Raw genomic sequence first — 13,003 nt, 5'->3', positions numbered from 1 at the left:
ACCAGTGAATGGCTCAATTGAGTAGTCTTCTCTCAAAACATAGTACTGGCCCTCAATTGGTGGACAGAAGAAAACATGCTCAGCGCAACAAGCCAAACACATAAATGAACGAGTACTACTAGCAGTCAAGATGATGTGCTCTTTCGAAAAGTGTCTGATTAAAAAAATAAAAATATATATATATATTCTCATTAGACAACACAACAGCCATGTTTTACATCAACAAGCTTGGCGGAACATGCTCCTTGCAGTTTTCCCAGCTCTCAAAACAGTAAGTAGTGTTGCCTCAAGAAATACATGCATAATAAAGTGCAACATGTTCCAGGAGAGCTCCTCTATGGCAAACAGCCTAAGTAGAGTATTAGTGCAGGAACCCAAGTGTGAATTAGACTAGAACACTCAAGAATTGCCACCACGGAGACAACTAAAATTTGATCTTTTTCCAACTGCAAAGAAAGTTAAATGCCCAAGACACGCATTAAAATGGACATACATGCTATATGCAAATGTTAAAGAAGGCGCAAAAACCAACCCCAAACCTTGCTATTTAAAGAGAAATGATGTCATCTGTTCAAAGGGCAGCGACAGTCGCCTTGACTGTTACCAGGTAACATAATGTACCTTCTGCTTCTACTAGAGTTGGCTTGCCATGCAATTCCCTAAATGTGCCTTTGGCTTAATTGTATGCGAACGCAGCATCTCAACACAAGGTTTCTTGATGGGGAGTTGGTTATCAAGGCTTTTCTGGAGGGTGTTAAACAAATGTACCCACCGGTAGCAGATCCACCGCCAATCTGGAATAAGGTGTTACGAAAATCGCACCAGTTTGTCTCCATGGTATGGTAAGAGCAGATAATTTGGTCACTTCAGCTACAATTGCAAAATGGGTCATTAGATGCACTCTGCATTGTTCAACATTGTCCAGTAAATTGCTTCCTTTCATTGCTAATGTAATACTGCACATGGAGCTCTGCGCACATTCAGACCACACTTGTGTGGGATACTCAAGCTCGCTCTGATTCTCAAATGGTACAAGCAGTATTATATTTATTTGCAACTGCCGCTTAGCTCACCCATCACCTTCTGGGTCAGATACTACTGCTTGCTAGTCTATGCATAGAATCTAATGTTCACAAGCATCAGAAGAATAACATTACCACTCTTGCGTCACGTCCCCATTCTTCCATACTGCATGGGCGTCCCTCGTTTGGGACGGGAGACGGAACCTTTTCACCATGAAAAACCTTCCCCTTTCAATTTACAGGCAAACAGGGGCTCCCCTGACTCAGCCCACTGACGCCACTCCTCAGTCTCCTTTTCCACGTCGACGGGAACGGGACGATTTCACCAGCGCTCCCGAGTTTGGCTTCGGCCATGTAATAACACGCGCTTTTCCCTGGATATCTTCACTTTTGTCTTTTATCAATCAGGTACTCAGTACTCCGGTGCCACACGCCTCTCCGGTGCATGTAGACTTCAGCGGGCTTCAGCAGGTGTCCAGCCTGCGAGGGGCTCTTACCTACATCAGATCCCCATGCTCTTTGCCTCCGCTGCCTTGGCCCCGACCACGGATGAGAGGGTTGTACCACGTTTAACGCACTTTCTTCATGTGCTCTGAAGAACAGACTAGCTAGGTGGAGGGAGCTCTTTGAGAAGTCTCCTCCAGAGGACTTGAAGGACTTTGTCAGACATATAAGTCAAGGCCCAAGGGAGGGCTGCTCTTTTTCTAGCGCACCCTGCAAGGGCGAATCCTTTCCAAGGAAACACCCTTACGGGAGGAAGGTCTCAGGTTCTCACATCAGCACGGGTACCGAGGCTAATTCAGCTACCAGCCGTCAGGCTGAGGGGTCTTTAGATCCTTCTGGAAACATTGCTGAGGGACTGCAAGGTTCTTTTACTGGGTGTACACCCGAGGGGCAACGCCCTTGTACCGGCAACATGTCTGAGGGGGTGCCTGCACCCAGCACTGCTGGCGATGCTGCTGAGGCCGACACGCTTAACAGGCCTTGGTCTGAGGTGCAGAGTAGGTCACATGCTCCATCGCCAAGAGTACTGAAGGCGGCTGGGCCCAGTGAACCAAGCACTACGACTTCAGCACGTGGCCTGCACCTCGACAAGATGGCTGCTGCGCCAGACAAGATAGCCGCTCGTCCAATACCGACCAGAGGAACTGAACAGGTGGGAGAACGGGGTGGGACTGGTGTCAACCAGGTATGTGGCCTACAGTTTATCCATCAGCGTCACAGAGCAGGTTTACCCCGCAACCAGCTAGACAGAGTATGCACCAGCCTCAGCAGCCGCCCACTAACCTGTCAACTTCACCTGCCATCCCACCGGCCTATGAGGACAGGTTCTTTGAAATGTTCCTCACGCTCATGAGATCTCCTCAGATGGGGACCATCCTTAGGGGTGTGATGAGGGACATACTCCCTCTGGCTACTCTTCCTGCGTCTATAGTCATTCCTCCTATGGCGACAGCGCTGCAGGCCCCGGTACAGCCCATGCTGGCCCCTTTGATTCAAGCTCCCCTGCCTCCCACAGTTCAGGCGGTTCCGTAACAGCCTCCGGCTCCGGTTTCCGCACCTCAGCCATCAGCGCTGAGCACTCCTCCACCCACTCCGGACCAGCTGGATGCCCTGGTGGACACAGACGAGGAAGAAGACCCTCACACACCATAGTCAGCCAAGACCTTCCACAAACGACTCTGAACTGAATAACCTCAGTCCTTTTAAGATTAGTAGCAATTACCCTGGTGATGGATGGGGATGCAGAAGTTACTCAACATCAATAATCAAAAAATAACTCTGTTGATAAAAAAGGATAACTGTTTTATTTTCAATTGTCTAAAACAGGGAGCATAACTAAGATCAACGAATTCGCTGGATCCTCTTACTCAAAGCAGTTCATAAAAAACGTAGCTTATATATCCGAAACTCAACATCATTGATGTTGACCTGTGTCACTACCAACGTCATCCTACATGACAAACTACAAAAACTATCAACAACTATGATAGGCTCCGAGTGAACATCTAAGTATATGATCCATAATGGTATGGGATAATAAGTGAAAGTGATGGGTTTCTTGACATCAGGTGGGTCAACTAAGCCCTCCCCTCAAAATGGCCACTATGAATGTCACTAAATACACAAAGTCCTATTGGCTACACAAACTATAGGACTCAATTACGTGGTCACCTACAATTGGTTGGCACGCTAACCTTTGTCAGTACTTTTCCGCCTACGTCTAGCAGCAGGCAGATTGGACCTCTAGGTGCTGGTGAGCTTGTCTTAGTCCCAGCTTCCCACCAATTAGCATATCAATCTATCATCACCTCAATGGTCAGTGTAGTCAATTAGGCTTTGAAGCCCGGCCTTGAGCTTGTTCTGTACTGTGGAGAATCAGGGGAGTGAAGGCACGCTTTACCCTCATGCATAGGTGTTAGCATCTTGCTCGTCCAACTTCATCTTTCCACGTGACTGTAGACCATGATTTTAAGCTTTTACTTTCTTTAAAATACTATTTACTAATAGACCTCTGACGTATTCTTTGTTTTGTTCATGTCTTCTGAACAGGAGCTGTGCTTTCACACAATTCTGTATCCAATGTTGGCTCACTCCAACCTGATAAGACGTGATTCTTGGCTTGACTTCATGGCTCATTCATCCTCGTTTTTTCAAGATTCACTTTTAATTCACATGCTTTCACAGAGAATGAGGCCTTTTATTTTTAGTCCAATTCAGCCTTTACACATACTGTAAACAGCCATCCTTTTTTCTTAAATGCATATATATATTTCTGATGTTTGTTAATCTACTTAGAATCACATGCTGTGCATAGGTCCGACATCCAGTGGTCACTGCGGAGTATTGCATTTTGTTTTTCGTAGTCGAAAAGGGGACGTCGACAAGGCGTGTCTGTAACACTATCCCTATAGTGACGTGCGTTGTACCCACAATCCCTCACGCGTTGACGTCCCTCAGATTGTTTTTTTTCGCCAAGCTACTGGTCGCCTTTATGCAGAGCTCCTCGAGAGACCTTGCCAAATAGTTTCATCGACCTTTGGTCGTTTTGTTATTAATATCAATAACGTAGATCCCTCCCTCGACGCAGAGCCGTTTCTCCGCCGAGCAAGATCTTTGACGGAAGGACGAGCGGAGGAGATCCTTCGGCGCTGCCGAACACGTGGCCTGGCCTCGCCGGCCATACACAGTAGGGAGAGTGGGGTTTTGTGGTCTTTCTTTCTTTTCTTTAAGAATGCCTTTCTCTTTCCCCTCCCTCTCTTTCGAGGTCGTAGTCACACTTATTACCCTCAGCTATGGAGAGGACGCCATTTAGGTTTTGCCCGCTTTGCAAGGGTAAATATACCTGGAAGGATAAGCACAAACGGTGCAACCGTTGCTTACCCCTCGATCACCAGGAGGACGGCTGTGCGGCCTGTAAATTGCTAAATCCCAAAACTCTAAAAGACCGCAGGGTCAAAAGGTGGGCGGCCTACGCCATGTCTAGGCCTAACTCCTCGCCCGCTGCCACCGCCGCTGAGTGTGATGAGGACAGTGACTACACGGCCCCCGTAACGGAGGCTGTAGACCTCTCAAAGGAGCGTTCACGCTCCTCGTCCGTCCCCGGCCCAGACAAGCCCGGCTCACGCCCAGCTTATGGGGATGAACACCCCAGCGACAAGGACGCACACAAAAAAACACCAAAGCACATACCCCCAGGCACACATTCGTTAAAGACGAAGGTAGCCATAACGCCAACGGGGACGCCGGGCCCACCGGCGTCTTCCGCCGACCGTAAGGGTCGTCAGCCCTTCCCACCACCGCTCCCGCGACAGGCGACTGGGTACTCTAAAAATAAGGGCGCTAACACCAACATTTCCACGACGTGCATCGCAAGAGCGCTCACGTTGCTACCAAGGACTCGACGGGCAAGGACTCGACGGGCAAGGACTCGACGGGCAAGGACTCGACGGGCAAGGACTCGACGTTTCAAAGCACGACCGCACCCTCAGAAGAGAGTATGATCGCCGAAAGCCTCGCGCGCATAGCATCTAAGGACGGCCAAAGATGTACGGCGAGTGCAACGCCGAAAACCACGCACAAGGCCAAAGATACGCCGAGGGCGCCGGAAAACAGATCAGGCGAAGGCTCTCTTTCTTCCACGTTATGGGACAGAACCAGACTATTACAGGAGGAAGAAACCCCCTTTTCTTTCCCAGACCGTCCTGGCCGACCTCAGTGGACCTTTGAAGGGTTCCAGACCTGTATGGACAAACTAGATAGGTTCATGTCCATCCCAGAAGACAGGGCACCCAAGAGACCAAGGGAGGCACCCCTGGAGAGTCCAAGGGCTAAATACCAGAAGTTTTATAACCCTATACAGGAGGACATAAGACTCTTATAATCCCACTGCGGAAGACACCTTCTTCCAAGAGGAAGATGAGTTCACCTATGTTGAGGACCAACAAGAAGAGGAAGGTTTTCACGAGGAAACTAACCTATGTGAGGAAGGATTCCAGGAAAACACAGGCGAGGGCGACCCAAATCCCTGGCAGTCACCGGCTAGGTCGACTGACACAGGCAGTAGCAGTATAGTCATCAGGTCTACTGAAACTACACCAGTCAGGAACCCTTCGCCTGTCGATGATCAACTCACCTTCAATGCACTGCTGAAGAAGGCAGCAGCACATTTCGAGATCGAAACTGGGGAGGTCACCCCAGACACCGATTTTGTGGAGAGGATTATCAAAAAAAAAAACCACTAGCCAGGTTATACCCATCCTCGCCTCAGTTAAGAGACGTATTACACCTTCTCTTTCCACTCCGGCATTGGTGAGAGGGGTCAATCCAAGGATTGAGAAACTGTTCTCTCCCTCTCAATCAGACCCATTATATATTAAGGGTCACTCAATCCCGGACTCCCTGGTTGTGACCAACACCAGGAAAAGGGCAGGAGTCCACTATCTACTAGCGAGGCACCCCCAGACAAAGAGGGGAAGAAGCTGTATGCCCTAGCCAAGAGAATCACCACCTCTGCAGCATTCTCTACCAGAATCGCCAATAATAACACCCTATTGGCAAGCTATGTCAATGCTCAATGGGCTAAGCTCAGACAGGACATCGAAGAAGCTCCCGAACCCCTAAGGACTCGTTTACTGACTACAGTTAACGAGGGCTCTCTGGTCAATCAAAGAATCGTCAAGAATACCCTCGATGCAGCAGAGACGGCTGGCCGCACTTTGGTACAAGGAATTTTACTGAAGCGTCATGTCTGGCTTCGCAATTCCGGATTTAAGGCGGAAACACAAGCGTCCCTTATTAATAAACCCATAGAGGAGTCCAACCTCTTTGGGAGAGCAGTGGATGACGCGCTGGAGAACGCGAAGAAAGAATTTGATACAATAAAGACCTTAGACCAAATTTCAAAACCCCCTAACAGGCGGGGATTTGGTAATAAGCGCTTTTTTCGTGGACAACGCCAGCAACAAAACCAACAACAGTACTCTGCCAGCAACTACCAAAGTAATAGTGGCCAGTACAATCAGAGGGGTCAACGTCGTGGCAAGGGAAGAGGCCGGGGTTCCACCCCCAGAGGCTCCCAAGCCAACAACACCACCAAGTGACGCGAAGATTTGCGTCCCCTCCCATGCAACACCGGTCGGGGGCCGGTTAACATCCTTTCTTCCAGCATGGGAGGGAATAACATCAGACCGCTGGGTACTTTCCACCATAGCCCACGGCTACTGTATAGAGTTCAACAGTTCCCCAACATACAGACCCCCGAGGGGACGCCGCATGACACCAGAACACCTCGCCATCCTTCTCCAAGAAGTGGACCAACTACTGGAAAAAGGAGCCATAGAGGTCGTGCCTCTAGCCCAGGTAATGGAAGGTATTTATTCAGTGTACTTCCTTGTACCCAAAAAGGACTTAACCATGCGCCCTGTACTAGATCTGCGCACAGTGAACAAATTTGTCAAACCTCAAAAGTTTCGTATGGTGACTCTACAGGAGGTAATCCCCCCTGCTTTCACATGGAGATTACATGACATCACTGGACATGAAAGATGAATACTTTCATATTTTAATGTTGCCAGCGCACAGAAAATACCTCAGGTTCATGTTAGAGGGCAAACACTACCAGTTCAGAGTGCTACCCTTCGGCATAGCATCAGCTCCGAGAGTATTCATGAAGGTACTGGCAGTGGCAGCAGCCCACCTGCGCAGGTTGTCCATCCCGGTATACCCTTACCTCGACGATTGGCTCATAACAGGGGATTCTTACGAAACATGCTTTTCAAATACCCAAAAGACTGTAGACTTTTTGTTTCAACTGGGCTTCGCCATCAACGAGAAGAAGTCCATCTTAGACCCCAGCCAGATCAAACAATTCCTAGGGGCTCTAATTCGAACAAAGGACAGCCTCGTCTTCCCCTCCAGCGAGAGGGTCCAATACAGGCTGTTTCAAATCCCTCAATATGTGGCCGGTCGAGAGGTGACGGTACGCAAAGCAATGCGCTTACTAGGAAGGATGGCATCATGTATTGATTTGGTACCTCACGCGCGCCTGCGCCCAATGCACGAGTGGCTCAACAGCCAGTGGTGTCAGGCCAGCAGACAATGGGACGATCTAGTGGTGGTCTCGCAGGCCTTGGTTCTCTCGCTACGGTGGTGGTCGAAGGAAATCTTGATAATGGGGCAAACCATTCGCCACCCCCGCAGTGGAAGCCACTCTAACCACAGAATCATCCATCACAGGAAGGGGGGCTCACCTATCCCATCAGACTGCTCACGGAGTCTGGACTCTGAGCGTAGCATCCAAGCACATAAACTTAATGGAGCTACTAGCTGTGTTCAAGGCACTGAAAGCCTTCCAGCCACACCTGCAAGCACTACAGCCATGTACTACCTCAACAAGCAGGGGGGCACTCACTCTCCACGACTGTCCAAGCTGTCCCAGAACATCTGGAAGTGGGCTCTCAAACACAACATGTTCCTACTGTCACATGTACCAGGGGAACTCAATCTGCTAGCAGACGAACTCAGCAAAGACTAGCCTCTTCCCTCAGAGTACCAATGGCGGTTACACGAAGACATCGTCTTCGACGTCGTCACACAATGGGGATTCCCAGAATAGATCTGTTCGCAACTCTGGAGAACTCACAATGCCAAGATTACGCCTCCAGGTACCCCCAGAACCAATCCAAGGGGAACGGTCTATCGATACCATGGTCAGGGAAATTTGTTTACGCTTCCCCCCCCCCCCCACCCCCCAGACTCCCCTTCTCAACAAGATGGTGCACAAGATGCACCAGGAACAAGTTACCATGATACTGGTGGCCTCTATGTGGGCCAGACAGTCTTGGTTCGCTCACTTGAAGATGTCCCTACCTCCTCCAGTGAAACTTCCCTGCCCGTACAACATGCTGTCACAGGACAAGGGCAGGACACTACATCCATGCCCTCAGACCATGAATTTAGCAGCCTGGCACCTGAGATCATAGAATTTGGACCTTTACAACTCCTGTAGAGATGCATGGACATTCTCAGGGAGGCTAGAAAGCCTAACACTCGTCACTGTTATTCTAGCAAATGGAAAAGATTTGTCATCTGGTGTAGGGGAAGGAGCATCAAGCCAGTTGACTGCTCTCCCACACAAATTGTTCTGTACCTGACTCACCTACTAGACTCAGGCTTGGTGTTTAACTCTATTGAAGTCCATTTAGCTGCACTTTCCGCATACACCACTTCCCAACTTAGTGTCATGGTGGAAAGTCCCAGTTATTAAAGTCTTCTTGGAAGGAGTGAAGAGGATCCACCCTCCCATAGGTAACCCCGCTCCCGGATGGGACCTAAATGTGGTACTAACCAGGCTCATGGGGTCACCCTTTGAACCCATGCACAAAACAACACTTAAAGACCTCACTCTTAAGACTGCTTTTCTAATAGCTATCACCTCCATTAGGAGAGTAAGTGAACTACAAGCGCTCTCTGTACTAGACCCCTTTGTAACAGTTCACAAGGATAAGGTGGTTCTACGCACACATCCTAGGTTTGCACCAAAATGTATCTCTAAATTCAATGTCAACCAGTCAATAGAACTACCAACGTTCTTTCAAAAACCTTCAAACTTGGGTGAGAAGAGCCTGCATACACTGGATGTTCGCAGAGCAGTGATGTTTTATATGGAAAGAACTAGACCATTGAGAAAGACTAATCAGTTCTTTGTCTCAGTGGCAGCAGGAAGAGAAGGAGATGCAGTTTCGAAATCCACTATTTCTAGATGGATTGTACAATGCAGCACTCTGTTTCTCTCTTGCTAAGAGAGAACTACCCTTCAAGCCAAGAGCACACTCCACTTGAGGCACTGGGGCTTCCATAGCTTTCATTGCAAATGTCCCTCTTGAGTCCATTTGCAAAGCGGCATCCTGGAGTTCTTTTCACACCTTTACAAAACACTACTGTCTAGATGCCCACTCTAGATCTGATTCCCAGGTGGGACAAGCAGTATTAAGACATCTTTTCTCTACTGTTCCTTCTCACAACCCACCTCCAACTCCGGGTACTGCTCGCTAGTCTATGCACAGCATGTGATTCTAAGCAGATTAACAAACATCAGAAGACAATGCATTACTTACCGTAAAAGCATTTCTGATGGTTGTATCTGCTTATATTCACATGCGCCCACCCTTCCTCCCCGCTCAGATGGAAGGAACATAGTCTTTCTTCTAGATCTCTTTTCTGTACTCACTCACGTCTAATAGGCTCCCTCAGGGCAGAAAAAATACAAACCCAGGGACCTCGAAGCGTGAGGGATTGTGGGTACACTGCACGTCACTATAGGGATAGTGTTACAGACACGCCTTGTCGACGTCCCCTTTTCGACTATGAAAAACAAAATGCAATACTCCGCAGTGACCACTGTATGTCGGACTATGCACAGCATGTGAATCCAAGCAGATACAACCATCAGTAATGCATTGTCATATTGGCGCATGCCGCAATTTATTCACTATAAAGCTAGCCTCAAGAATACTTCATCTGCTTGAGTTTCTTTTGCATATGTACATGTGTAAACCGACTTGATTTCTTCATCCATTTTATGGCATAAGCTTCTTCATCTTGATCCCAAGATGTCACTTATCCTGATAATGTCTTGATGCCTTATAGAATATCTATATTCCCTAGTCCCTGCATCTCTTCTAGATAAATCAGCTAAGGTCTGTATGATGTCACCATTCGAGACCGTTCATTTGCTCTGCTTCTTCCGAGGTTTCATTCAAATGACCATCATATTTTTTGTATACAGGTATGGTTTTCTCAATGGGAACCTTGCCTCCAGGATTCTCCTAGGTATCGATATCTTCACTGGTACCGCATGATTTTCAAATCTGGGTTCCTAACATATAGGTAATATGGGTGAGGTGGGGGTACTTGCCGTCTCCTCTAAACTCCTTCTCCCCCACCCTCTCTGGGCAATTCATCAACCACTCCTCATCCTTCACATACAGACATCCTGGTCTATAGATCTTCTTTGGGATCCATATTTTTGACTCCCTTCAGGCATCCTGCTGATTTTACATGCTCTTCCTTGTTCCATGTCATGAGGCTGCACTCACCATTTGGACTGCAATAGAGCCATCTCGCCACATACTACTTATGATTCTTTGGATGCAGGAACTTTGTTTCTTGAGGTGCATGGATACTGGCCTACACAAAGTCTCTGATCCCTTCATCTGTCAAGTCTTTGGCTTTCCATCCTAGGTCGACATCGATCATGATTTTGATCCCTATGACTTTCTTGGCTGTTTTCTTGCATTGGGAGATTATCTTGATCACACAAAATGCAAGCAATATCATTAGTATCAGGGCTCCAAGGAACTTGAAAATGTCTGCCATTCATTGTGGAACCCAAGAGAAGAGTGATCCAAACAAACTGTCCTCAATAATATCTTCTACCTCATTGATCATCTGGCCATGGAGTTTTGCCAGCATACCTATGGCCTCTGTCAAGGTTCCATTCTCGTCATGAGCCGGTATTCATGTGCAACATGATTCTCCGATTTCTGCACAATCCCTTCCATCCATAGCTGTGATCATGCCCAGGACATGTCTATTCTGAAGAATCTTCAGTTGTATGGCTCTCAATTCTTCTCTGATAGCACTGAATCATTTTATGATAGTGTTAATTGTCTGTAGCAATTCCCATCTGGTAATTTGCAGCCTTTGGTATTTGCTCCAACCTATACACTCTGCATAAAGATCAATGAAAACACTGAAGCAGTCTGGCTAAATAGTCTGTGCTCATAGAGAATAGCATCAAAAGCTTCTATAGATTTTGCTGAGAAATTATTCTCTCCATTCTTTTTATCAGCTCCACAGATCTTGCTTAAGTGAGCATCTGCTTTCGGGAAACTATCAAGGTGCAAGTCACTTTTCGGAATCACCAATGCTGGAACATGAACATTCACTAATGAGCATCGTACTCCCCAATCCTTGGGTAGCTTCATGTATGCCCTGGATCCACAAGCCCAATAATGGTCCACGATTACTGCTGTTCCATGTATCATTCCTGGCACATCAGAGATTCGAGCACAGTTCTGATTCTCTCCTACTTTTCTTGTGCCATTATTTCTGAAGCATAGTTTTGCACTCTCTGAGGCCATTATCTGCAAGGGTCCTCCCCTTTCTTTGACCCAAGTCAGTAACTTAGCAAGTCTTGGCCATAGTGGCTTGCAGCCATTCTGTACAATGCCAATGACAGGTTTATAACAACCAATGACCACCCAGGCTCTGCAGATTGCCACTCCTTCTTCCTATCCATCTGGTGATAACACTGATCCCCCAGATCTGCATTTGACCTCTGTTCCATCAACAAATTTCTTTTGCATATTTTCCTGGACTCTCCAGTTTTGTTTACTTCCCATCTGATTCCAGCTCCTTTCACTCCAGGCTTCTCTTATCTGATCACATGATTCTTAGTATGGGGTCTGTTTCTTGTCTTTGTATCTTGGATATAGTCCTCTTCTTCTGGATCTGTCCATTCAGTTGCCCATTTGAGAAGCATCTCGACCCATGAACTGGCCTCTGCAAAGTGCTATGTGCGAAAGACAATGAGCTGTCTGGACATCTATTTCAATAGCTATGAAGATTTTAGACTTCCCCATACTATAAGGCAGGCGTGCACATACAAACCATTCCTCCTTTGAGGTTCTTCCTAATCCCCTCATATGTTGATACCATATGTTACTCTTACGTCCCGTACCCTTTCCTCCATACTACATGTGCGTCCCTTCCAAGGGACCGTAGACGGAACCCTTAAATTTGGAGGCGTGTGGGGATGGGGCAGTGGAAGCATGTGCTGCCCTGACTCCGCTCTCCGGTGCCACACCTCAGTCCCCTTTTCCACGTCGACGGGCACGGGCAGAATTCTCCAGCGCTCCTGGGTTTGGCTTCGGCCATGTAATTCGACGCACGGCTACGTCTGTCTTTTTTGTCTTTCTTATTCAGGTTCTCGGTCCTCGGGCGTCGCGCTCCTCCCCGGCGCATGTTGACTTCCACACGGTTCAGCAAGTGTCCATCCTGCAACGAGCTCTTTCCTACTTCAGACCCCCTAGCCCTCTACCTATGTTGCCTTGGCCCAGACCATGGTTGGCAAGTTTGTACAACGTGCAAAGCCCTGTCATCGAAATCGCTGAAGAACAGACTAGCCAGGTGGAGGGAGCTTTTCCAGAAGTCGCCTCCATAGGACTTAAAGAACTTTGAAACATCGAGCCAGCCCTAAGGTAGGGTCTCTCTTTTCCATTGCACCCCGCAAGGGAGACTCCTAAGGACTAGCCTTCATGGGAGGGACCACTCAGGTCCTTGTACCAGCACACGCACCAAGGCTGCTCCAGCTACTGGACTCCTGACAGAGGCACTCCAGGATCCTTCCGGTGACCGTGCTGAGGGACTAGAAGGTTCTTTGACCGGATCTCTGCCCTTCTATCGGCATTATGTCC

Source organism: Ambystoma mexicanum, chromosome 1q (assembly GCF_040938575.1).
Source record: "Ambystoma mexicanum isolate Mex_15411 chromosome 1q, UKY_AmexF1_1, whole genome shotgun sequence".
Taxonomy (NCBI): Eukaryota; Metazoa; Chordata; class Amphibia; order Caudata; family Ambystomatidae; genus Ambystoma; species Ambystoma mexicanum.
This window is presented reverse-complemented; position numbering follows the sequence as displayed.